General features: G+C 40.5%; 1 long non-coding RNA gene across 5 annotated transcripts in view; it reads left to right on the top strand.

Annotated features, from left to right (window-relative positions):
- The first annotated feature begins 3,573 nt into the window (after positions 1 to 3,573).
- The window catches only part of LOC110950467 (uncharacterized), a 107,484-nt gene continuing 83,703 nt past the window's right edge, over positions 3,574 to 27,354 (top strand). Inside the window, exons 1-3 of one of the 5 annotated variants that reach the window (XR_007945648.1) lie at positions 3,762 to 4,069; positions 5,215 to 5,578; positions 19,205 to 19,271. This is a non-coding gene — a long non-coding RNA (uncharacterized LOC110950467). The other 4 variants (XR_002595653.2, XR_002595654.2, XR_007945647.1 and 1 more) reach the window with 4 other exon arrangements.

Here is a 27,354-nt window from a genome sequence, read left to right as displayed (position 1 = left end):
GCATTTAGTTGGAGAATGAGCAGTTCAGAAGCTAAACCATCTATTCTATTCTATTCTATTCTATTCTATTCTATTCTATTCTATTCTATTCCAGCCTGTTGTGCTGGATGCAGCCGCTCAGACAGTCATGTTTCCCCTTCCCCCTCTCCCAGACAGACCCTCACGGTGGGGGAAGGGCTGTTTAGGCAGCAGCCAGCCAAGGGCCCTCCAGCATAGCTGACAAGCATGTCTGTCTGTCTGTCTACAGTATGTGCATGTGTGTGTGTGTGTGTGTGTGCATGCATGTCACTACATGACATGGTTATCTCTGGTGCAAGACAAGCCCCTATATGTTTATCTCAAATACCAACCATACATACTTTTTCTATTCTCTTTTCACCTATTGCATAATTGTTTAATTGTCTACTACTACTTACTATAAAGGCTATTAGTGTAATTGACTTTATGCATTCATTATGTATTCTATAATTATGTATAGTACAAACACCATAGTTGTTTTTTCCCTCAGTTTATGGCTCTGTGCATTTTTTAATGCTGTAATTGGATGCAAAATTACCTTAAGATACCAGGACTTTGAGTAAGAGAATTAGTCTTGGTGTTATGAGCGATGATGCACCGGAAAATAAAGACAGGAGGCTAGATAAAGATAAGTGTAAGACATAAAACAGACTGTAAAATGCACTTACTGTATAATTGTCCATATGTTGTGCTACATTCACTGTATGTAAAACATGCTTTATGTATAAAAAAAAAAGAAGCAGCGGGACTAGAGGAAATACAATGAGAGTGCATGAATCCATGAGTGATATTATGATGCTGCTGCTGCTGCTACAACTAAGCCCTTAGCATCAACGTAAAAATGCAGATATATGCATTTTATTGCAGCGTAATTGGCTGTATGCAACAACTAACAGCCTTTTCAGCTGGCAGTCATATGTGTTTTTGTAATATACACTGCATATTATTTTATTTCTTAACATCCCAGTGATAACTATGTATCATGCATAGAGATAATATCTGCAGTGCATGGTATAATCTTACATATTTCCTTACAGTACCTGCACTGGTGTGTGTGTGTGTGTGTGTGTGTGTGTGTGTGTGTGTGTGTGTGTGTGTGTGTGTGTGTGTGTGTGTTTGTGTGTGTGTGTGTGTGTGTGTGTGTGTGTGTGTGTGTGTGTGTGTGTGTGTGTGTGTGTGTGATTAAGCCCCTTAAAGCTGTATGTAGCCTGTTCAGTGTGCAGTCTCATGCCTGGCTCAGCTGACTCCACAGTGGGAGATATGCAGGCAGCAGCCAGGGCAGAGCAGAGCGAAGCAGAACAGGCTGACTGCTGGAGTCAGTGGCCCAGTAAAACCACAGCAGGGGGGATAAGAGCTCCGCCGGAGGGGGGTGGGAGAGGTATGACTGTATGCAGCTCAGCCCAGAGGGGGTGGATGGAGCAGTGGCGGCGGGGTTATGACTTCTTCTCTCCTCTCTCTGGTTTATGCGTTTTCTCCCTTGTTTCTGTCTTTGTACAAATACCTTGTTTTCCACTTGTTTCCACTGCATTCCCTTTTCATTATTTATCTCCATCTGTCTAGCATATGAATGGAGGACATGGTGGTGCTGGACTCTGTTATCTGTAGTTTTCCTACCTGGCTGCCTCTGTCTGGATGTTCCCACAGGGTTTCCTTTACACAAACAGAAACATCACACACAGACGAGTTCCTGTTTTATTTGGCTGTTTTTATTGGACCCAGCTCTGGGGTCGAACAGGTAGAACTGCAGAAACTACATTTTTATCTGGCTGTGGATGAGCGTGGGGTTAATGAAAATATACACCTGTTTGGTTGTTTTCTTTCCAGAGTAGACTTACAATTGGGAGAGAAGAGACACGATTATGACTTTTTCCCAGCATGCACCACAGACTCGAACTCAATAACATGTTGTGTTGTTTTCAGGTCTTGTGATGCTTGAAATAAAAATATTTTCACACATCTTCTAAACTCAGACAGGCCGTCCATGTCACTAATTTACGTATGTTAAAAGTGAAGTTGTCTGACTGCCGTCTTCAGTACATTCCAGGATGTAATCAGGTATATTTTGCATCTGAATGATTGGAGTAGTGTACTACTACTAATAAAAACAGCTAATTTTGCTCATACATATGCATTTAAACAATAAATTTAGTTGGATATAATATTTTTTACTGGATTGCAATTAAGTAGTACACTGAAGAAAGATAATTAGTGAACCAATTTAAATTAATTGCATCAATTAGTAGCATGCAATTGAATTAAGTTTATCCAAATTAAGCGAACAAGTTATATTAATGTCACTGGTTTCAGTTAAATCTACTTCAATTATTTATCTTTAAATGAGTTTTGCTGCAACTTCATTTTACAGAAACTCAATCTGAAGCTTCCAAGTTTACAACTCAAGTATTTGCCTTACACAAACACACAATGTAAAACACGAGCTTGTCATGAGATTTACTGTTTTTGTAATCCTGCTTGAAGAAAAGTCGATTGAGTTTCAGCAGAAAAAAAAATGAAGAAAGGTTGACATAGACATACAAAGCTAAAGGAGCAGAGAAATGGAGTTTGCTGAAATGAAAATACCACTTGAAGGGGGCAAAATGTAATTTTTGGTTGACAGAATCCACTAAAGTGGGTAAACTGCCTTCATCAAAGCATAAAGATCAGTGAGAACTAGTCAAAACAGTATTTTACTTCAAATGCAGTTCAAATGCACTTTTCACAGTGTAATTATACCTTTTTTAAAACCCGAATAGTCAATATATTACATTGAATATAAATATATGTGTATATTTAGTTGTTTTACATAGAGGAAAAAACACAAAGAAATGTATAATTATCAGTTTAGACCCTTCTTTCCTTTTCCTTTCTTTTTTCTTCTGTTTTCACATGTGTGAGAAAGATGACAGTTATTCTAAACCTCATAAGTCCAGATTTAGTCTAATTAATGCTTTTCAGTTACGTTTCCACCTTAAAGCAGCTCCACTGGTCCCTGCCATTATTTATACTTGCATACATCTAAAATCAACCAGACTTTTTTTTCTTTCCTTTTGTCTCCTTTGTTCCTGTGCTGTCCAGACACAATGGTGGTCTCCAGGCGCTGCATCCAGCAAAGTTTCTGTCAGGCAGCCTGCACGGTGAGGACACAAACACCGAGACAAAACACAGAAAACAAGTGGAACAGAGGCAGAAATGATGAAGCTGTTTAATGTGGAAGTTTTCTCGGTGTTTCTTTGAGGGGCCACTATATGCAGACAGAGGAAGAGGTAACATTCCCCAAAGGGAAGAACCAGCCAGACAGCTGCTCCAAAGAGGCGTTAATGCATAAACAAATAGCAGACGACTCAAAAGTGACATAATTAAAATGGAATAAAATATTTTAAAATAGGAGAAATGGCTAAATGTATGACGATAAGATGGAGGAGTGAATGAACTGATTCTGGGAAACTTGTCAAGAGAAGTTTAAATCACCAAAAATGATCTCCAATTAGCCTCCATGTTTGGGATCCTCAGTCCGATATTGTTGTGAGCAGAGTTGTTTGACTTTGAGAGGGCGGGACTCTGTGGAGAGCGAAATGAACTAGGCGCGGCCAAAAGGAGCCCCATCCATCTATCACACGTGTAGACAAAGGGGGACTTCACAACACAAAGCTAGATGTGTCTTCTCAAACTTTTTTTTTTTTCCCGCGACGCACGGCAGCGCGCAGCGAGCCAGCCGACCCCCGCAGGTGAGTTGTCTCCGAGCGGGATCCTGCCGCTCATTTCGGAGCGATTTTTCTGAATTTATTTCCAGTTAAAAGTTGCGGCTGTACTTGGTGCGTCAGCGCTCAAACTTGAGCACAAAGCAGGAGGGAGAGGGAGAGAGACATAGAGAGACCGAGGCAGCGGGAGAGAGAGAGAGAGAGAGCGAGAGGAGCGGTCCCCTTTTCCTTTGTCTGATGCGGGGCTCTTTGAGGAGAGAACTTGAGGGGATGCTCAGACACGCATCTCCACAACGCGCAATAACGCTCAACTTGTGCAAATTAGAATGAAGTGACAGCGCGCTTTCATGGAGGTGAGATGGAGTTTGTGTTGGTGCCGTATTTTTTGTCTCTTGGGGATGTTGCGACACACAAGACAAAGCAACTGGCTGTCAGAAGTTTGCGGAGGAAAGGAGCTTTTTACGCACGCAGAGACAAAGACTAAGTGACCTGGCTCAGAAATAGTTTGTGACTAGTTTTTTATTCTTTCTCCTGCAGTAGTTTGGGGACAGCGGTGTTCGCGGTTTGGCCAAGTTGCCACTGCACTGTGGGAATTCAGCACAATGCAATCAGGTGTAAAGTCTCCAAGTAACTAAACGGTGACAGAATTAAACTTTGTGCACGAGTGAGGAAAGATGTTTGGAGGCAGAAAGGTACCAGGGGATGAAAATAAAACAGGTCCGTCTCGAAAATCTCCGATAAACTTGTTGTAGTTTATTGGAAACAGATCAACAGGTATAAGTCGCTGCAGCTTCTTTGTTACTGTAAAGGCTCCTTTGTTCTCAGTCATACAAAGAAAAGCAGCAGAAAGACGCGCAAATCCTCCAGGAAACAACTTTTTTAGAACTCCTTAAATTAATTTCAGGGGCTAAAATATTTTCAACTTAATAGTTCTATTTTGCAAACTTTTAAATAAGCTTTTATTTGCTTCTTTTACTTTTAAATTTACAAACAAAAAAAAAAAAACCCTGCCGAGCATCTCCAGCTTAATAGTTACTGACTCGAGGTTTATTCCAGGATTTCCTCTGGATTTTTGTCTGATGACTTAAAGTTAAGAAATGAAGTTTACATGATTTTACAAAACTTTCTTTATCTTGTGAAGGTGTGGCCAAACAACTTGTTTGAATTTGCTGCATTCCACTGTACAGTAGCCCTTCCCTTCAACTTTTCATCAGGAAACATACAAGAGGATTTACATTGAGAGGACTGATTTGTAATGTGAAGCAAAATTTGTTTTATGATCTGCAGAAAACTATTTTTGGTTTTGTTTGTTTTTAACCTTTTTCAAGTAATTTCACGCTCTTACAACTTTTTAGGTCTGATTAAGCATTTAATATGTAATTTAATTTTCCATTTCATTTTACAAGTTTTAAGCAATGAGCATATTTGTTGTTAATATAAAGTTTTGACTTCAGTGTTCTCATTTTTTTCCCTTGATTTCTCTGTTAACTGTCCTTAGGTGGAATTTGGACACAGATTAACCAGCAAAGCAATTCCTCCTGCGCGAGGCCGAGGGAATAAAAATATGTGGAAATCACACGGAAGATGTACAGAGTCACCTATCAAGCGACTTTTAAGACGAAGACGAGGATTAAGAGACTGTGCGGTTTTCTTTTGGAGAAGGTGAAGACTTATCTCATAAGGATTTAGACTTCAGCAGCAGCAGTGCCAGTCGGATTGGCACACTTGGAAATCTAAACTCATGGAGACACTTTGAGGATTATAAAAAATGTGTAGTAAGTCTCTCTACAAGACATGTCCCGGGCCAAAGTCCCCCGGATAGCAGGATATTGCATTTCTGATCCTCCTCGACCTTCGCATGGGTAGGTAATATTACTTTTTAGTGGGATGTGGGATTTGGCTCTTGATCAACCACTTGTTTGCAGGACTGGAAGAGCCATACACACTCACATGCACACATCATCCCATTTATTTTTTGGCTAAATTGAGTTGCTCCTGTACTGTAACATGAATGTGTCTGGATATCACAGTACGTGAATGGATGCAAATCATCCATTGAAAGTTAGTTTTGAGGAGAAACTTTAAAAATTGCATCATGATAATTCCCAAATAATTTTTCCACTGACATGCAGTACTTTGTAGCTATGGCATTAGCCATTAGAGATCAGAAAAGAAGACAAATTAAGTGGTTAAAACAATGACGAGTCTGGATGCAACAACATTGCTCTCGCCTACGGTTTTGTGAACTGGGACCACAACTTTAGAGCAGATTTTTTTCACACTTGTCGTGCACTTGGATATGCACTCGGCCGATGAATGCCGAAAGCCTCTCAATGAACGTCTGCAGTTTGTCAAGTTTATGGCACATGAGCAACAAACTAAAAGTTCACATTATCTCATGCAAATTTATTTAGCCATGCATATGGGTATGAGCCACTACCTCGTCAACTTTTATCCTTGAATTTAGGTATATTTCTACATACATGGCCCTGAATAGTTATAGATTATCACACACACCATCACAGTGTGTGTGATCAAAGTTTTGATTCAGCAGGTTTGACTTTGAAAGCTGTCCCACCTCATTCAAGTCTCCTTACATCTGAGATGGTTTGTAAAGCCAGCATTTGACTACAAGTTGTGTGAAGTGCGATCTGATTTGCCGTTTCATTGCACTGTGATTTTGTAGTCAGAGAAAATGTGTCTTCAAGTCATTCAGTTCACTGAGGGGACAAGACGAGAGCGACAGCATCTCAGACTGAAGAAGCTGCTTTTGAATTCTGCCCGTTGCTGCTGCAGCAGTTAATTCAGGCTTCAAGTCTTCTCGAGTTAGAAAAGAGTCACACGGAATGCAGGCGGCCTTCTTAACCTGTACTTGTGCTTTACTTTTTGTGAGTGTAAAGGAGAGAGAAAGCTAGATTCACTCCTTTCTCTCTCTTTGCAGCCCAACCTTTATCAGTGATGTCATTGAGAGCCAATGAGAGAGTACAACGGTGCTTGTCAGCATCCAAGCTCCGCCCCCAGCCTCTTTGTGCATGGCAGCCCACATGGTCCTGCAGCATCACATTTTCTCCATGCAATAAGCTGCAGCAGAGAGACACAGATAGAAGGGATGTGGCTGTAGGCTATGTGCTCTGATGTTAATCTGCCATGTCTATTCATAAGTTAGTTGTTTATCACTGTGAGCATACAGTATGCAATATTTTTTACAAGAATTATTTGCCAAAAATACATGAAACGTTCAGAAATTAAATTTAAATGAGAGCTGAAAGACTAAGACAGATGCTCTCTATTTCACACTTGGCATGACATTCTATTCATGTATGCTGAAGTCTAGAAAGTTAATTATAAAAAAAATGATTTTATATTTTCATTAAATCGGCTAAAATCCAATCAGTAGCTAAAAGAACCTAATGGTACCAGACAGCATGTGTCAGCTTAAAAACAAATTGCATGAACTTGTCAACAGTGGAGTTTTAAGGGCATTTACTCGCCTCCTGCGGCACTTGTGGCAGAGCTTCAGGTCACAGCCTGGAAATGACTGGATCAGTGGGAATCGAGGTCAGTCAGCACTGACACACAGGTGGGACAGATATAGGTCAGTGGTGGAGTATGGCTGCTGATGAGTCATGCATCTACAGTAAGGAAGGATCAGAGAGAGTCTGCGGAGCGTTTTATCCACCAGACACAGGAATCCTAACCTTAATTTCCGCTTAGGCTGCTCTTGAATTTCACCTTTTTCTTTGGCTCCGCTGAACTGAACTGAATTGCATGATGCCTGCAACATTATTGCCACTGCACATTTCGCTAATTTCAGTTGCTTTGTTCGTGAATAATAACTTCAACTTTGGCTCTTTGATGTAGCGTGTAAGTGAATCTGATGTTCTTGCAGATTACAGTGTGCACCTGGAGCTCCACATCTCCCCTGCCCTCCTCTTCACCTGTGATACTGGAGATTACAGATTACAGTGTGCAGATTCAGTCCTGGTAGCCAGATAACGAACCTGTGAATAAAACAGAAACATCAGATGCAGCATAAATAATCATTATGACGGGCCCGGCACTGAGCCTTTAACAGGCATTGCACTGGCATGGTTCCTCTTACAATGCAGCACGCTCCACTGTGTGCAGCTTAATTACATTGCTTATCGGTAAATGCTATTATCAAGTACAGTGCAGTTTTTCGTAGCATTTGCCATTCGGTGGACAATTTACGAGAGCGTACGTTCTTTTGTAGCATCTCTCCAGTGGGAGCAGCTAATCCACTGAGTTACATGGGACAACATTAACACAGCAGTCTGTGGCATCTTCCCCTTCTGAAGTCTCAATATCCATCTAAGCTGGAATGCTCATTAAAACGGGCCATGGTTTAACATCCCCTCTTTCTTTGCAGCATATGCACAACTAAATCTGTGTCACCATAATCTCTCATTCATCTGTATCTGCTGCTACAGTCACATAGAGTTCATTCTCCTTCTGGTGACGAGAGCCGCAAATCATATTACAGAGCTGGAGCGATGTCGTACCTGAGGCTCACTGATAGCCATCCTGCAGATATGAACATATTTAAATCTGCATCATTCTCATCCAGTTATGTTACTGTAATGCGCAACGTGTCCGTAAGCTGGACTGATGTTATGCAAAGTGTATTAGGCTAGAATACAACATTAGGCCTGGAGTAACTAATCGCTCCCATAAGCCTAATTCTCTCAGACATCCTGTGGACAGCCTCAGGAAAGCTATCAGGTTTATTTTTACCGCTCATTGCATGTAGCTCGTGGGCACTGCAGCTCGCAGAAATCGCTATAATACATGTATGTGTACGCGAGTTGTATTTTCTGGTTCATCAAACCACAAAATGACAGCAAATACCAGTTATGGTCCAATCTGTTCTCGCGGCATTTGATGCTTGCACACGCAACATTTGACCCGACGCTGAACATGTTTACACTGCGCTTTTTTAGAATTCGTACTATTTTTACCCTCAGATATGTAATGTTTGATGTTCGGATACAACCGCTGACAGATGGCCAAGTAAATTTTGAGTTGGATCTTCAAAGCGTAACAGCCGCTCAGACCGATTTTGTGTGTGTTATGTACTACAGAAAAAGAGACAAAAATGAATTGGTGGAGACGAGCAAGTTGTCAAAAACAGCAGCAATAATAATCTTAATTTAGCCCATCAGCTGAATGTAGGTTGATGCTCCTTTTGTGAGCAGCAGTGAGCCACACAGGGTACAGTACAGTGAATTACAGTGCAGTAAAACATTAGGCCAACCATTACTAATCATGACGACAGCCCTAATTCTCCGAGCTACAGGCATTCTGTGGTCATCCTGTTGCAAACTATCAGGGCTTAGTTTTACCACTCAGCGCCTGTAGCCGCGAGATAAGTTAACGTGCTCTGCTGGCACGCTAATACATACCAGCACTGGGGGACAGGAATAAATTATTTCTTTATGACTGCGCACAAGGCAGAGCGTTTGAAGGAGGGGAGAGAGGGAACGTAGGGAGATGAAGCAGAAAGAAGAGGCATGGGGCTAAATGATGGGCAGGAGAGAGAGGAAGCAAGACAGGAAATATAAGGGCGCAGACTGAGAGGGGAGAAGACTTAGAATGAGAGATGAAAAGGCCAAGAATAACACAGATAGTCAGCTTTATAGTGCTTTTTATATCAGCCCTGTTTATAGTAATTCTCTCACCATGACTGTGGTGAGAGAAGCAGTCGTGAGTGGAATCTTCATTTTATTTTCAACTTTGAGACATATTTAAGAGATAACCGGAAAGCCTTTCCTAGATAGGTAGCGTTTGAAGCTGTGAGCTCAGCAGCCACACAAGGTTTGTTTTGGGAAATAATAACTGTACAGATGCATTTCACTGCTCTGACCTGAAAACTGCTCAGCCTGAATCCACAAACATGTGACCTTTAGAGGGATTATGTCCTAGTTTTAAATACCCAAATCATGCAATGAGAAAGAGCTGGTGGATAATGTTAAAAATAGTGAAATTATCCTAAAACATGCTGCTTTTAGTGGAAAAGTGATGATACAGAAGCAACATTTAATAGCCACTTTAGATCTCGTAGGAGAAATGTGTACTTGACTTTATGATGTCGATTGCTGTTTAGTTATTTTATGTTTGGGTTTAAATGTTAATGTCTTGTTTTGCGCCACATTGTGTGCTTATACTTTTATGCCGGCTGCACATTTGCCCTGTGGGATTTTAGCGAAGTCAAAACCAAACTGCAGAAAATTGCATGACAAATCAGTCGGAAAACACATAAAGGTAAGCGCCAAATCAAAATGCACCGGATGATGGCTCACATGGTGTGTTGCACAGCAGGTTTAACCGTCTCTGAAGGTGCTGCTTTCTGTCCCGGCACAGGTACAGATACTGGGACACATTTCCGACAGCAGCTTTAACCAGTTGTCTGTCTGTCTATCGCAGATCAACTTATTACCTCCATAAATGCACAGCATGTTGCTGTCTGGGGATGGACTGATAATCCCTCTAAAGACTGGGGTTTTATCAAAGCTAAATCTGCTCCACACACACACAGAGACACACACATAGGGACAAACATGCATCAAGAAGACCCACAAGGGAACACACAGACACACATGTGACGACGGACTCGGCTGGCAGAAACACAGACATACGTGTAAAGACGAGGATTTTATCACAGACAAATCTGTTATTGTCTGGTTGTTAGGAGATTATGAAGCGGTGATTTTATGGGCACAAACACACATGTGTCATTAGAGGATGAACACTGAAGGTAAAGTGCAGTTAAGTGATATCAGCACTGGTCTGGTATATTATTGTGACTTTATTAACGTGATAAATACTCAGTAAATCATGCTTGGCGACAACTTTTATTGTATGCACTGTTGTTTTTTCACCATATATTCTTCCACATTTAAAGCCAAACTAGTATGTTTCTGTCAGATTTGGATTTTGGCTTTTCTAAAAAGAATTAATAGATTCCAGTGGTATCTTCTCCAGTCACCAACCACTGCACATGCAAGCCTTTTTCCTGTTTCTTTCATTGTTAGGAGACATCCTCCCCCCCCAAACCTCAGATGTCATATTTTCCATTTTTAAAACAAGAAGCAAAGAGAAACGATCCCAAAAAGGTGGTGTGATTCCTGCTGTGTCTCAGTGAATCAGGGAACTTTAAGTCAGGCGCCGTATCGTTCAGCCTAATTGAAATGACATCTGTCTCGGGCTAATTGATCTACAGCGGTGCCGGACCACAGTGAGTGAGGAGATGTCAAGATGGGGGTCACAGAGAGAAAAGCTGTCAGTGATGGAGCTCCAGCCTGCAGCTTAGCATGCTGCTGTCCTGAGGTTGAACCTAGACTGAGCTGTTTTCTCAGACCAGTGACTATGAGCAGAGTGAGGTCCAGCATTAGTTAACGGTTCAGCTGTCCTCTGTGTTCATATGAGAGTACATGACCTGACTGTCGCTGCTCTGCTTCATTGCAGAGTCATTCTTCAACTCTATGGACTGTGGTCAGTGAGTTTTGAGTTTACCTTCAGGTTTTCATACAGGTAAAATGTTTCCAACACAACACAAAGTAGTGGTGTTTTCTAGGTTATGCATAATTTGGTAAAAGCAGGAAATGACACAGGACAGGGTGAGGCTGCTTCTCTCCCTTTTCTACTTGTAAACAAATCTACTGTAATTTTCCCTCACATTCCCCGCTACAAAATCCTCCTGTCAGCCAGAGAGTCACGTTCCTTTACATTAACCTGCACCAAGTGTCAGTTGCCACGCAATTGAGTGCCGAATAAAGCTTTTTCCTGCAGGCTGAAAGGAAAATTAACATCTCTCATTCTGTTTGAAACTGGCATCCTTTGATTTTCTGTGGACTTGCAATGTTTTGACAGTAATTATTTAAAATATTTACTTTACAAAACATGCAAAAAAAAAAAAAAACGATTACAGCAAAATAGCAAATACTTCATAAAAGGATAAAAGCAGGAGAGAGTGATGCAAAACCACCAGAGGAAGCTATAAATGAGCTCCAGTCCTGCTGCCCTGGAAGTGTCACTTAGCATTTTTTTCTTGCTTTCCTTCAGTTTTTAGATAACACATTTTGTCTTCACTTACTTAATGATATTGTGTATTTGCTGCAACAGTTTTACAGCTCAGATATGAAACCAAACGTAGAACAGATGTTTAAATGTGACATTGCACTATCTGTCTACTGCGATGCTAATCCACAGGACAGTGGCTATTTTAGAGCTCAGAGCTATTTTCAGAAAGTTACGGCAAGGACAGATTCAGCTGTCAGATTATAGTTAGGTGACATATTAGTTTTAAATAGGAAGCATTTTGCCGAGAATAACTACAAAATCCATCTTTTTGTGTGTTTATTTAACACTCTGTGCTCCATGCTGCTGCTGGGGTATATATATTCGAGCAGGCTAATCCAAAATATTATCTTGTGTCATCTTCTCTCTGCACCTTGTTAGAATTGAGTACTATGGCTGACTAGTGCTGAATCTGATCTGTTTTGATGGAGATATCTCTGAGCTTAGCTGGATATGCTGTGATAAGTCAGATTATGCCCCGTAACAGTAGCCGAGATATCCGACTTTAAACTGTCCCAGTCTCTGCCTTTGTGGGTCCAACACGCCTCATTCTTCCTTTGTGTGTCCAGACAAACAGCTCTGCTTTCAGGAATATGAGATTATTTATGGGTAATATCAAGATTACGGCGTAGGAGTAAAGTCTCTGTATCATGTGACTCAGTGATAACAGATCAACTCAACTCAGTGATGCTGTTTGTGGCCTTTTTTTTAAATCAAATAATTCTTCTGAATTCTTGTTTTTCACTCTAATTTTAATCTGTACATCAGTATATACAACTAACCTATGCTTTTGGGAAGTTTAATCCATAAAAATGTTTATTTCTATTATCCCATGCTGTCTTTTATCCATAATCCCAAACCTTATGTTCTTGTAAGATGCAGATTTTGCTGATTCTTTGCTGTATGAAGGTGTTTATCAGATCCTAAGATGACTCAGAATTTATAGCTGATTACTTAATTTTTTTCTATGATTTGCATCTGAGATCATCCTCATACGGGAAAGTCTGTGATATAACCATGACAGTAAAAAGTTGGCTTTCCTGGAGGCAGATTATGCCTCAGACTGAGAGCTTTCCCGTAAGAGTATCTGCGTTGACACGATTTTCCAGTCCAGTGCGAGGCATAATCTGAGTGCCGGGAAATAGGCTGAATAAGCCCGAGTAAATGTCTCGCTCTCAATAATGTAGTAGTTCTGAGCTGGATGCAGCCTCTGGGATGGACACAGGTGGATGTCTGATTTCACGTAAAAACACAAACATGAAGATGGAGTCGTTGATTCTGCAGAAAGATTGCAGATATTTACTTTGGTCGCTTATTTAGATAGGTAGCATGTTCCTACTGTCCTCATTTCCACTGCCCTGTGCACGAATGCAGACGTGCACGCAATGCACTGGTACAGTGTTGTGTGGATGGTCTGAGTCACTTTGTTTTCTATTTTCAGAGTCAGGGCTGAGTACAAACACTAGATTTTGTTTTTCAGCACACACATTTATTTGGTGCAATTGATTTGAAAGCAGTTTAAAACTGTGGGGACATTTATCGAAATAAAAATATAGAATTTAGCTCGAGGAACGCTAACAATGTCAATTTGTTCCATTTGTATTTGGTAAGAAATGAAAATAACATCAAATTGCAACTTGAAGCGAATGCTTTTATAGACGATAAACAGAATCCAGTGAACAATAAAGGCTGACATGTTTCTTTTCAGGTTTTTTTTTTCCACATGAGGTCAATGCGTAATGTCTGGTGGGAATGTGGCTGAATAAGGCCAAGTCATGCCCTGCTCTTATTATTATGCATCTAATTAATATGCGTCAGCTGGTAGCTATTCTGTACTGTGCTGTGTTGCCAGCACCGGTTCACAAGGTCAAATTCATGGTACTTGTAAATGTCCTTGCTGAATAAAATTAGATTCAGGCTCAGACTGTGTGTAGTGTGTATGTGTGTATGTGTGTGTGTGTGTGTGGGTTGCTGACAGTCATTGAAATGATCACACACAACTTGCACATCCAGCCCACACAGTGTTTGGTGTGCAGCCTGTGGCAAATGCTCACAACACCTCAACTTTAAGCTCTTATTACGACGAACCATCCGATGCTGAATCACATGTGGACACAAATCGTTTCTCAGACAAGGTCAAGGCTGCATCTTCAGCCAACAAATGAGCTGAGTAAGCATGAGTCATGCGTTCAATTATGCATTAGCCAATTACCGTGTGCACTTTGACAGGCAGGTTGTATTAGCTTTCACATGGCTGTCACAGACTAGACTTACCAGTGACTCTGTAATCTGTTGACCTTCCTTGGAAAACGGTGAAGGGTGATTAAATCATCTCAAACAGAAAACCTCACAATGTTATTAACATTTACTTTTGTGTTAATTAGAAATAATCCAGCTAATTCACATCTCTATAAGTAGTTAACCAGTGTAGCCAGTTAACAAGTGTAAATGCTGCACTGTATCTGTGCTATATTCAGGTTAAGAACTCGTTAACAAGCCTAATTTGCTCTTTTTCCAAATTAAAATGGTCCCATGTAAACACCTAAATTGGTCGAGAGGGAACTGAGGATGCTGAATTACAGCTTAATTGTCCATTAATATGACTCATTTAGTTTTATTACAAATTACCTGCCTTCACGTCACCACTTCAGGCGTCCTGACTGGCCTCATTCTGGAAAAAATTAATTCATCTCAATGTTCCTGCACATAGAAACTTAATCCTTTTGCACTATTTTGGTGAGTTTTCTGTTGGGCTTGGTAGATAATCCACTTCCAGCCTCCACAATATTCATGAGCGTAAGTGTTTCCTGCGTACCAGTGACTCTGTATTCATTTGAGAGCTTTTGTGAGTCTTTTTCCTGCTGTTTGTGTTTGCTGTGTGAATGTGTGTCTCTATGCTGCTACTGTTTGTATGCAGATAGACTGAGGCTGCTTTACCAGCTACTTACTGAGCTCTCTGATGTCCTCAGCTACATTTGTGGTAATGAGAGCTGCTGACATGGTAAACTGTGGCCACTCAGACACAAAGATATTCAGTATAAAAGCAGGTAGACACAAGGACACTTGCAAATAGGTGTTTACTCTTTCTTTTTCAACACTCTCCTTCCATTTCACTGCATTTCTTGCCATCCACCCTATAATCTATTCCATCTTGCTCTCCCGTCTGTCTCCCCGTCCTCTCTGCCTCTGTATTTTTTTCTCTTTGACTTAATTTTTCTGTCTGATTTTCTGTATCACACTCAGACACACAGTGAGATGCTGCCTCGCCACAATAGACAGTGAGAGCGCTGCGCCAGCCTCCTCTTCAGTTCACCGCCAGTTCATTTGGCTCCACACTGACAGAAATGATGCGAGACAGAAATGCAAATTTGACAGTGACAGCTATACCAGCCACAAATGTTAGCATTACGCCTCAAAACTTTAGGTACCAATTTGCATTCACTTGAAAGGGAGACTTCAGACTTTTAGACACGAGTTTGTATTATTCTCGTCTCGGTGGAACTCAGACTGCCTTAAACTGATAATATGCTGTCACTTTGTGCTGATTCATCTATCCTTGGAGCTTCCAAAGAATCTAAAAATACTCTGTCAGACCTTGTGAAAACAGAAGGCGTCTCCTTTTATGAAAACAACACACAAAGTGGCATCAGTACCTTTTCAAAATACAGTGTTTTCTGGGACATTCTCAACAGAAGTTAGATATTAATCCCTCTGTAACTTCCTTGTAAAGACTATTGATCCAGTAAAGCTGATGGTTTGGTGCAGTCACTTTTTACAGTGTGGCTGGCTGCTGATCCGGTTGGCTGACAGTGAGAGGCTAGTTTACAGGCTGTTTCACAGCCTCAGAATTCAAGCTAAAGAGGGTGTGGAGGAAAGACAAGTTGTCCTTGTCATGTAGAGTATTTTTTTTCAGTTGGATTGTGCCCTTAGACAAGAATGTAAGAATCCCTGCTGAGTTATGAACTCTCCATCAGTCTGTGTACGTCTCTCTCTCTTCATCTCAAGCTCTCACCCTTCTCCACCACCTCATCTGTCACTTTTTCTCTTTTCTCTCTCCCCTCTAGTTACACTTTGACTTCTTTTCTCTACTTTTCTCTCCCTCAGATTCATGCTGGTATATATTGTTGTCTTTCACAATTTACATTTTAAGTTTCCTTGCTCCAGTGCAGTCCTCCTGTCCTGACTGGGATGCCTGTCTGTCTGTCTTTTCTCTCTTCCTGACGGTTTCTCCTGATCTCTGGCTGCCTCTCTGGCTGGCCGACTGTCTGCTTCTATTTCTCTCTCTGTATGTTTCTGGCTGTGTCTCTCTGTCTGCCTCTTCCTCCCACTCTCCACCTCTGTCTGCATTACAGCATAAATGTGCTCAAGTGGAGAGCAATTTTAATGCCTGTTTCCTTCTTCTTCTGTGTCCTTTTGTCAGCCACTACAGTTCTTCATGTCTATAATAGCTGCTGATCAGTTCTTCTTTTTGCAGGTGCACTGCTCAGAATGACTGAGTCTCTGTCTTGCAGTGTCACCTGTGTTCATCTGATCTCTGTGAGAGTTTGCTGCTTTAGAAGGTTTCCCTCCTCACATTACGTCCAACCTGCACGGGAAGGATCACAATTTATTACTTTTTGAGTGAGTTTCAGATTACTTTGCTCATTTGTCGGGTTACCACGCTTGTTTGACTGCACAGATAGACTGTGGCAAACAAAAACTAGATCAGGTTAGGTTCAGGTCAAATTTATTGACGGTACTTAAATTATGGTGTAGTCTAGAGCAGATTTGCAGAGGTGTTGATTTTAACCTGCTTCTGTCCATAAGAAATTGTCTTGCAGTGAATAGAACATGTGCTGTCCAACATTTACACAGCATTTATGGAGATAAGTTGCATTTAAAGAAAGAGCAGGCAGATGTAATAATTTCAATATGATGTAGTTTGGTTTTGCTAGACAGTTTGTGTCCATGTACCTGCATGTGTGTCTGCGTCAGTGTGTGTCTGTTTATTCCCATGTGTGTGTTTTTCTGTGCTTTTTACGAGTGCATAGCGGTGCGTATGTGTGTGATTTTCTCCAAACACTGTGCTGCAGAATTGCTGAGTTTGTCTGTGTTTACTCTGAGGTTCCAAACCAATCCAGGACATCTCTTAATTGTTGACACAGAATTTCCTTTCCGCAAGCCCAAACCATTGGATCCATTGTCTTAAACTGGAGGCCATAAAACCCAGTTTCCCATAGAGAAGGGAGGTGGAGGGGCATTTTGAAGTCCAAATGTTCTTATCTCATGCACTATTAAGCGAGGCAGTGGGCTGTGTGGGTAACACGGTTTAGAGTCCGTCTGTCACAGCCTCGGGGTATGTAGCTCCGAGTGCACACACACGTGTATAAAAAGTATGCATATTCACACACATGGAACCACACTCTGCAATGCACACAAACACCTCTTTCTCTCATTCAGCCATTAGCACACACAAACAGGCCCACCGCCTCGGGGCTCTGTAGCTCTGGTCCTATACGGCCTTGGCGCAGGTCACAGGGGTCGACTGAGACTCTCACTTCATTAATCACATCTGGGAGGCGAGCAGCTTTTTATCTGTGTGTTTCCATATGTATTTAGCCTTTATTCAACTTTGACTGGAGGCTAATGTATGGAGCTAAAGCTGTCTTTCAATTCTTTGATTTGATCTGGGGAATAATGAAACTTAATGAATAGTACTTGCTCGTTGTATATGAGAATTTGTTCCTTAACACTTCACACTAGGTGGTATGTGAGATTTAGTACAAGTTTTGGCTCAGAATTGAACAGATTTTTGCACAGAGTAATTATTTCTTGTGACTAGCTTGCAGATAATTCAGCCGTACAACTGCAGACACTTTAGTAAGGGTGGACGATAAATTTATGCACAAAAGTGATAGGTAAGAAACACTGCAGTAAGATGTTGATGCCGTAACTTTTTTTTTTTTTTTTTAGAAAAGCAGCGTTTTGTCTCTGTATCCTAGGTGGAATGTCACGTCATGCAGGTGTGTGTGTGTCATTGACAGACCTGCCGGTAGAACCACTTTGGCTGTTTGGAATCACAAACAAAGCCACTAATTTTGGAGAAATAGTTTGACTTTTCAGCTCACAAATTTCCATGAAAGCCAGTAAGCACTTAATCTCCAATCTAAGCCGCCCTCGGAGGGATTTGTGCGTTCCGTCACATTTGATTGTATTTTGTTGAAAATGATTGTATATTTATAACATACATCAGCAAAAACAACTGGCTGCTTTAATTAAGCTTTTCTTTTCTTGCTCTGTTTTTACAAACTGAAGCGCACCAACCTTGATTCCTCCTTCAGCAGGGATCATCATTTGCCAAATCATTTCAGCATCTGTTTAAGTCCATAATATGCCATTTAAAAAGTAGTGAATCAACACTTGCTTGAGCTCAGAAACTATAATCTACACAGATGCAACACAATGGCATGACTGTAACACAGCACTCCTAAATCAGTTGCAGCTTTAAAGCATGAACTGATTAAATGGTACAAAAGCATTAGCATCATGTTGTTATTGAATGCACATGCAAACATGTTGTCATCATTTACAGTAAGCCCGGGAGTAATGCTGAGCAGGATGAGGTGCAGTGTTACTGATGGCACACTTTGTGTGTTGTGTGTTTTACCCTTGACTGCTGCCACTCCCGCATGCTTAGAAATGGGTAGAAAGACAGAGAGACGCTGCATCATTAGACTGAGGATAAAGATTATCCCCTTAAATTCTCAGACAGAGGATTTCTCTACTACAGGCACCACAGTCACACCTCTCAGTTGACTCCAGTTGGCCAACATCAGGTGTATCTCTCATATGTAAGGTGGCTGTTGTGTGTGATGTGTGTGTGTGTGAGGGAGTATTTGTTTGTCTTTGTGAGCCTGCCAGGAGAAGTGATGTTTGATGTGTGTGCACATATGTGAGGGTGACAGTGGGTGAGGGGTGTATTTGTGTCAGCACAATCAACATGGAAGCAGAAGAGAAAGGAAGTGAAGGATGTCGGAGCATATGTGTGTGTGTACCTGTGTGTGTTTGCTGTGTGTGTGTGTGTGTGTGTGTGTGTGTGTGTCGTCGCCATGCTGACATAGTATTCTTTGAAAAAAAAAAAGCACTATGCAGAGCTACAGAGAACTTAATTGAATAAAATGCAGTTTACATTGTATTAGTGGCCCCCTTGTGGTTAATGCTATATAACATTTCACTCACTTGGCAGGCCAGAATAAAATACGCGCAGCTGAAAGGGTGTGTTACCTCTGAGGGTAGTTCATCACTTATCAAACATCACTCTGCTTCTGGCTTCATTCTCAGCTCATTTAAAAACTGGGCCTTCACCAACTAAGTTAGAATCAAATCTTCTGTTTCTTTTACTTTGTTTCCAGGTTATCCAGGACTGTGTTTTTTGGGCCGTCGCACAAAACACTCGCGCACGCTTCAAGCTTTTGCTGAGTGAGTAACACAGAGTACGACAGACTGTGTGTGAAGTGCTAAGTGAGCAGAAGACTCCATGACAGCCTCTCACAGTGCTCGCCAACAGCATGTTGCCTTGGCAGAAGAACTGTCCTTTTTGCACAGCTAGTGGTACCACTGATCAAATGTGTTTGTGTGTATATGTCTGTGCATGTGTGTGTGTGTGTGTGAGAGAGAGCTGTACTTCATACTGAGTATTTCTCAGTTTGTTGAGTCCAAGGAGGCGAGCGGCTTCCTGCTCTGATAATGACAGAGTAAGCATTATGCATTTTGCATTTTAACATGAGTTTGGTGTATCTGTTGATCACATCAAGTTAAGTCCACATTAGAGGGTTTTGTATTGAGATCTGATATCAGCGTGCCATTTCAGCTCATCTGTCGAGTACAGTGGACATTTTTTGCTCATGCATACACAAACACAAATTTGTCCGCAACAAACAGAGTGAGCGAAATCTTCTGACAGACTGGTGAACCCTAAAGTGGGTTTATCAACAAAGCACTTTGCGGCGGTGAGGAGGAGTAAGAGGAGATGGAGAGTTGAAAGTAGCAACGGGGGTCTTTTATAGTTTAAAGTTTACCTGAGAGTGAGCTCAGGATCAAGGCCCATCTGGCTGACTCTCAGTTGACCCAAAGTCCGGGGGGAAAAAAAAACCAGAGCAATTTCAAACTTTAGGAAGATGTTGTCAAAGACTGAAGGTGGAGAACGAGAGTGTGAGCGTTTAAATGATGGCTGATGAGTCAGAGTGACTATTTGTGTCATCTGTGTCCTTTTACTGTATCCTTTCCAGAAAAGCAGGAGTGACAAAATGATAACCGCAAATGAAAACAGACTTACGCAATGAAATCCGAGTTGTCACGCTAATCAAAGTTTTCCATCAAACGAACGAGGGGAATTTGCAGTCTAGAGTTTTAGTCATGATGACCTCACTGTCAGAAAGGTGAGACAAAGAACAAAGATAGATGTCTGAATATGCTGCATTATTCTCTCAATGTGACTTTAATTACCCACCGCTCAGCCTCATCACGATTTTGTAACAGTATCCAATCCTGTTTTGATATGACTCAACAAGCCCGTTCTATTAATTAAACCGCAAAGTTGCCATCGCAGCCAAATTTTCAAGTTTAGGGATGTCCTGAGGCGGCTGGATTTTTTTTTTTTATGACCACCACAGTCTTCTAAATTTGGATGAGCAGACTAATTAGAGGGTGAATCTGGTTGCATAGCACTGACTGCACCACTGATTTTTATCCAACCTTAAAGCTCACCAGAGGGCCGTCTTGGTGTCTCAGCAGAATTCATCACATACCATCACAAATGTTGATGCAGCTCACAGCCCTGGATGTTGTTTCTTCCTGACACTCTTCATTTCATGCTATGAAATTTGGATATTGTGTTTAAAGAAAGCCACCTTCCTGTAAGTTTTTGAGACAAACATAAAATGAAGGCAAAAATTACAAATGTGGGAGAGAACTCCAGGATGCACTCATGCGTATTTTAAGTGTTTTATGCTTGTTCTTTTTCAATTATACATTCTAGCCTGTACAGATTTCTGTCCTTCAGAAAAAATCATCTACAAAATTCCATAAGAATGAGGTCTATGGCTCTTTATAAGCACCATTATGTGAAGTATCAGTCTCATGGGATGTTACTTTCCACTTACAGTGCATCTGCATTGCCAAAAGCAAAAAGCCTGAAGTTCAGCCCATTAAATGGATCCAAGTTATCCTCGGGCCTCTTTTCAGTCCGGCAGGGTTTTATGAGGGTATATTTCACTGACTCACTGGCACAGCTGAGCAGGGAAATCCTTCTCTTCACGGTCTAGTTGGGATGACTGATGCAAATATGCTGCTGCTGAGTCCAGACACTGACACCATCATCACACTGACCCAGTTAACGAGAGAGAGAGGAACAGAGGCGCACAGAGATGTTCCAAGTCATTTGTGTTTTACATTTATTTTTGTGATTCCACACGTTTTAAAGAAGTTTCCGAAGCTATTAAAGCTTTGAGTCATTCATGGGGACTCTGTGATGTGGGAACGACAAGGCGAATGTGCAAGACGTTTTCTGGACATGCAAGAAAGGGATCTGCTTCAGATCATTTGTGATGTACAGTATATTGTATTGTCTCTGTGTGACCACACATGTTTTCCATCTGCACTTTCCTAATTGACACATATGGCAGACATTAGCTTTGCATAGAAGCTCTGTAGGTCATCTTATTCACAAGCAAGATGATGTGACTGTATCATCTTGCCTTACTTTCAGAAAATAAACATTTATTTGAACTTTTTGGCCTTATAGGGCATTCTAGTTCATAGACACGCATTTTCTCCACATGCACCCTAGCGCCAAGTCCGTCAACCCTCTGAGTGGGTCACCTGAGATGTGTTACTTAAAAAGATGGTGGAGCAAGTTCCTGACTAGTGGGTTGATTATGACCATGAAGCTCATTTAGCAAGGGAAGCTGGCAGTCTCCTTTGGCCACAGCTTCCATCAGAAGATGCAGATGCAGATGGGGGTGACAGGAGGCCCAGGTGGCAGTGGACAGGAAGCGGAGTAAGCCGACAACCGACCAACACCTCCACTGTGTTCGAGACCATGCAGCTCGTTTTCTCTCTACACTGTGTAGTTGTCGCAGGCTGTTGGTACAAGAGAACAACATGCCTGGTAAATAAATGGCTGTTTGCATGTCCCTTGTGGCACGCTCTATAACGACAGACTGTTTAGGAGCCGGGGAGGAAGTATACTTGGGGTTTACTCATGCAATTGAATTTTACATTTTCATTATGAGCTAGAGGTCAGTTTGCATCGTGTGTATCCAAATTGTGCCAAACCATACATCACTGGTATATATCAGTATCATTTTATCACAGACGCCTAGATGCATTCATGATGTGTATTTTTGCACCTTGCAAAGTATGTTAATTAACAGCATCTTTGTTCCTCTATGCTAGAAAAATGAATCAGATGGACATTATGTTTGCTTCAAAATCTCATTTTAGTGGTAAATTAGTTGAATGTAAACACTATTAGGAAAGGGCTAAGGCAAAGATACTGTGCGATATGAAAAGAGAGGAAGTAAAATTATTGTAGTTTGACCCACTTACCAACTCGGTGAGCAGTTGGATGTTGTGACACAACTCATGTAAGCAATCATGGTGTTTAACACCTCCAGATTGCCCCCATTTACCCCAAAATCTGTAGGTCTGCTCCTTCTCCGAGTCAGAATTCCGCTGAACACATTGACATGATACATAAGGCTGCAACTAGCCGTTTATTTCACATGGCTGTCTGCATGTCACCGTTTTTAAGATCCCTCTTTTCTACAGGAAACAACAACATCCAAGCTAGCAGCCTTCACAGCAAAAACAAGAAAAGCACTCAGAGAGCGCAGGAGTACGCCAAGGCTGCTCAGTCATTGTATGATTTCCGACAGATAACTCTTGAAATGCACAGCAGTGGATTTGTAGTAGGATTGTGACCATGTGATTGTCAATAGGCAGCTGACGTAGGGTTCACTTGTTGTCATAGTTACAGTGATGCCGTGCTGCTATCTCACAATGATACAGAAGTCTTTAACAAATCCGTGGTTCCAGACTACAAGCAGTATCACTGCCAAAAATTAATCAGTTGGTCCTTGTGTCATTTCTGACCTTCCCTGGAAATTTCATCTAAATCCCTTTTTCCATTTTTGAGTAATATTGAGTACAGACAGACAAACGCATGCAGATTGTCACATAGTTCCAGTTTTCCGTGCTATTAAAGTAATCTAGCGAAAGTTATCTCTATCCTTGGATACTCAGCAAAAAATAAAGTGCTGAGAGACCATTCTGCATGTTTCTAATGATGAAATTATGCAGAATAACAAGTTAGCAAAGAATTACATCATAGTTTAAGCAATCCAGACATTTTGTTTAACCCTTTGAAGCACAACATGGGTCAAAAGTGACCCATATTCAATGAAATATGGGTATCTTTTGACCCTTTATTTTCACTGTAGGGAAACAGGATATGAACTGTAGCCTCATGTAACAAGATCAGACAGTTTTTAATGTCACATTCTCCAAAATGGGTTTTACGGACTTTAACAACATCACAGAAGTTGCTCCTTAGCTTCTGGGAGAGGACAGCCATTATTCTCGTGACCACAGAGTCACTTGTGATGAAACATGACAAGATGGGCATCATGAAAAGTTCTTTTTTGGCTTCTTGGAACAGTGTAAAGAACAAAGTCAACCAAAGATTCTTTTAATAGCTTTTGGAGTTTTTTGGGGGAAGTTTGAAGAACCGTATAATGACCATCCTTTATCCTCACTTTGCATTATAGAAGTTCCATGCTTAGGTTACATGGTGACACCTGAGCCACGTCTGTTCTTTTAAAGTGAAAGGCTTCCACTATTCTGCTCAGTTTTTGAATTCTCAACAAAATGCTGGTTGAATCTTCTATAAACTATGAACCCCTTTGCTGTTATTTCCCTATAAAACGTATTGTCACCATCAAGTTCATGCTTTTCAGTGTCTATGCCATGCAGCTACTGTAATTACATGAATATAAATATGTTTCAAAGCTACTGAGAGCCACATGGCTTCTGTGTAGGGTTAGACTTCTGCAGTTCTTGTTTGTATTCCATGTGAGTGGTGCTGGCCTTAGAGCTCGTTAACCTTTCCTAATACAACCTGCATGTATTAATAACACTCAGCGGGAAAGGTCAATCAATGCATGTGTGTGTGCGTGTGTGTGTGTGTAATTGTTTGTCACCAGGAATGCTTATGCAACATATAAGTGGTTCAGTATAGAAGGTATATGGGCTTGTCAGTGAGCGGATGAGGCTAAATTGAATTTGCTCTTAATAATTAACCAGGAGTGATGGTTTGGTGCTGTGGTGTGCTCGTGTGTCTGAGGCTGCAGGGAAAACATATCTTGCTAATAAGGATGTGCAATCAGATGTATTACATATCATGGTGTTTGCACTTGCTGCACAATCAGAGCAGATTAAAGTACTCCTGCTTTGCCACTTGAAATGAGATTTGGAATGGAAAAAACCCCCAAAAAAGCACTAAACTGTGTGTAAAATGTGTGTGTGTTCTGTGAGATTCATTTCTACACATTTTTTTTTTACCTGAAATTCAATCAGGATATGACAAAACGACAAAAGCTTCATTTGCACAGAATTATCTTGGATGGATGTAAATGCTGTGTAGACATAAATTATTTAATTGAATTCAGTTTGACCTTAAGGGTTACTATAATGATTGTAAATGTATATATCTGACCTCAGTGAGCAGGTTAAGGGCTTTGGATTGATTGGTTCATTGAGATGTTGTATGTGAGTCCAGGCTGACCTTTTTAGTGTGACAGAGCTTGAAATGTGGTTCTAAAAACAGAGCACAGACAAACCAATGCAGCTTTGCATGTCCATGGAGAAGCTGCTTTATAGAAGAAAAAAAGACACTACAAATGACATGATGAGCCACATTGGCCTTATCTAACTGTATTTAAATTGCATTATCATTGTAATGTCATCTCAGGTCGAACGTTGTAAAAAGGACATTCCATGTTCTTAGTGAACAGTTGCATGAGTGCAATAACTTTTATTTTGTTTACTGTCACTATGAGGTCGATGTGCATGTGGATTCAGGAAGCAAAATATAAAAAGTACAAAATAATATCAGCATGCAACTCTCCATTAAACTACTTCATTTCCTGTTACATTTTTACACACTGTGGGCTCATTTTTCACTACAATATAAAGTCCTACACCTCTATGGAAGCAGCAAAACCATGAAGAAGTAGGAAGAATTCAAACAAATTTTATGCATAGTGTGACAGTTATAAAGTTGAAATTTTTTGATGATTTTTTTTTTGCAAAACATTGAAAAAGATTGCATTAACATGTACAACATATTTCCAAGCGCTGACAGGTGTTACTAATGCTTGAAAAATGGCAGCTCTGCAGATATTTTACTTATTTCATTATTTATCTAATCTCTATTTCCATACTTGTCTCTGACCTACTCTGTGTAAACAACCCAGTTTAGCCAAAAAGTTCGCAATTTTTTTTTGTCACGTGACAGTTGGTCACAGTGACGTCACTAATGGCTTCACAGTTTCACCAAAGAGCACAGAGTTCTTGCAAAGCATGTACTGGAACAATTTAAACGGAATATTGATTATTCTTGTGATTTCTGTGGACTACATAAAGAGACAGTTATGCACCTGTTTTTTGAATGTATGTACTGTAAAATATTTTGGATTGATGTTCAGAATTACCTATCCCGATCAATTGGACAAATCATTATTATAAATGCCAAAGATGTATGCATTTACTGTGATCAAAAAATGGAAAAAGATGTAAAATTTGTAATTCAGCTTTACATTTTATTAGGAAAGTATCACATCCACAAAATGAAATGGGCTAATAAAAAAAACAAAGTTTAATGAATTTATTGTAGACATTAACTTATACATTTCTACTATAAATTTAACTAAAACAAAAAAGCTGAAAGATCCATTAACAACCTTAAAAATTCAAACTTAAACCTGGCTCCTCCTAATTGTTTTGTTTCGTTGAGTGTCATTTAATGGTTCACTTTATCTCCCCCTCTTGTGTGATGTGAAGTAGAATATCCCTGGCATTTTCCTCTTTGTTGTATTTTTGTGTAAAATTGCAAATAAAATTGGTTAAAAAAAAAAAGAGCACAGTTGTTTGTGTTCCATGGATCTGTTTAGTGCATATGCTATAATTTTGATGATTTTTTCAGTGAGATGTGAAATAAAGGGATTCTTTTTTCCCCATGGGAGAATAGTACATCACAGATGAGTAGTACAAGAACAGTCGGAAAGTAAAGTAAATCTAACTGAGAAAAGAACTCAGAGAGCGCAGTACTTTCCCAAGGCTGCTCAGTCGTATGATTTCCGATGGACAAGTCCTGATAGGATAGGATTGCAGTCATGTGATCGTCAGAAGGCAGCCGATGTAGCATTCACTAGTCATAGTTACTGTGACACCGTGACGCTGTCTCACAATGATACAGAAATCTTAAACAAATCCGTGGATCCAGACTGTAAGCCGCATCACTGCCAAAATCGAATCAATTGGTCATTGTGTCATTTCTGACCTTCCCTGAAAATTTAATCCAAATCCGTTATTCCATTCTTGAGTAATGTTGCACACAGACAGAAGGACAGACTAAGTCATCATATAACTCTGCCGCATTCCTTGGCAGAGTAATGATTGTCGCTCTGATGTAAAATATGAGAATTTTTAAAAGATAACATGCGGGTTTCAGGGTGCAGATGGTTAATTATTGCACTTGACAGGCATTTAATGAGACAGAGCTTTAGTGTTCATGCTAAGCTAATTGCTCCTAGAGGCTAATTGCATACGTTAAATAATGACATAGAAGTTATTCAGATTTTCACATCCAAGTCTTTTGTAAAAGAAATAAATAAGTATGCTTCCCAAAATGTCAAGCTTTAGGATACTATTCATATTTGCATGCGAAGGGAACTTTTCAAGCCAGTGTGAAAAGCTTGAAGGAGCATTTCTAGAAGAATAGGAGTTCTGTGTAGAAGCAAAGCCTCTTCTCTGAGAGCAATAATCTAGAAGTAGAATGTTTTGTATGTTTAGGTGTTTCGGGTTCATGTTACCAAAGTACATCTGCACCTAAAAACATAACATCAGCTCATAAGAGGCTTGTTTTTAGTTACCTGCTGTCCCTGGTGAGAGTTTGGCAGAGTCAAAGCACACCTGATGCCAGTCCTTATAAATCCAGCGAGGGATGGCTTTCTGCAATGAAAACCAGAGGAGGTAAAGCAAAGAGCACAGTTAGTTACATGATAGCAGATTGTGTCATGACATGCAAACGTTTTTCTGCGTTTACTCAAGTACATTTGATCACCAAGATGGAAAAAAAAGCTGATATTTGTCTGTACTTCCCCAGCTTTGTCTTTAGTTTATGAAACCTTTGATCTGACAACTACAAACTCATTATCTGTCTCAGATATCAAAAAAATATGTTTCATTTAGGCACAAATAATTGGACATTGGCTCCTCTAGT

The sequence above is a fragment of the Acanthochromis polyacanthus genome, chromosome 12 (assembly GCF_021347895.1).
Source record: "Acanthochromis polyacanthus isolate Apoly-LR-REF ecotype Palm Island chromosome 12, KAUST_Apoly_ChrSc, whole genome shotgun sequence".
In the NCBI taxonomy this organism is placed as follows: Eukaryota; Metazoa; Chordata; class Actinopteri; family Pomacentridae; genus Acanthochromis; species Acanthochromis polyacanthus.
This window is presented reverse-complemented; position numbering and strand designations above follow the sequence as displayed.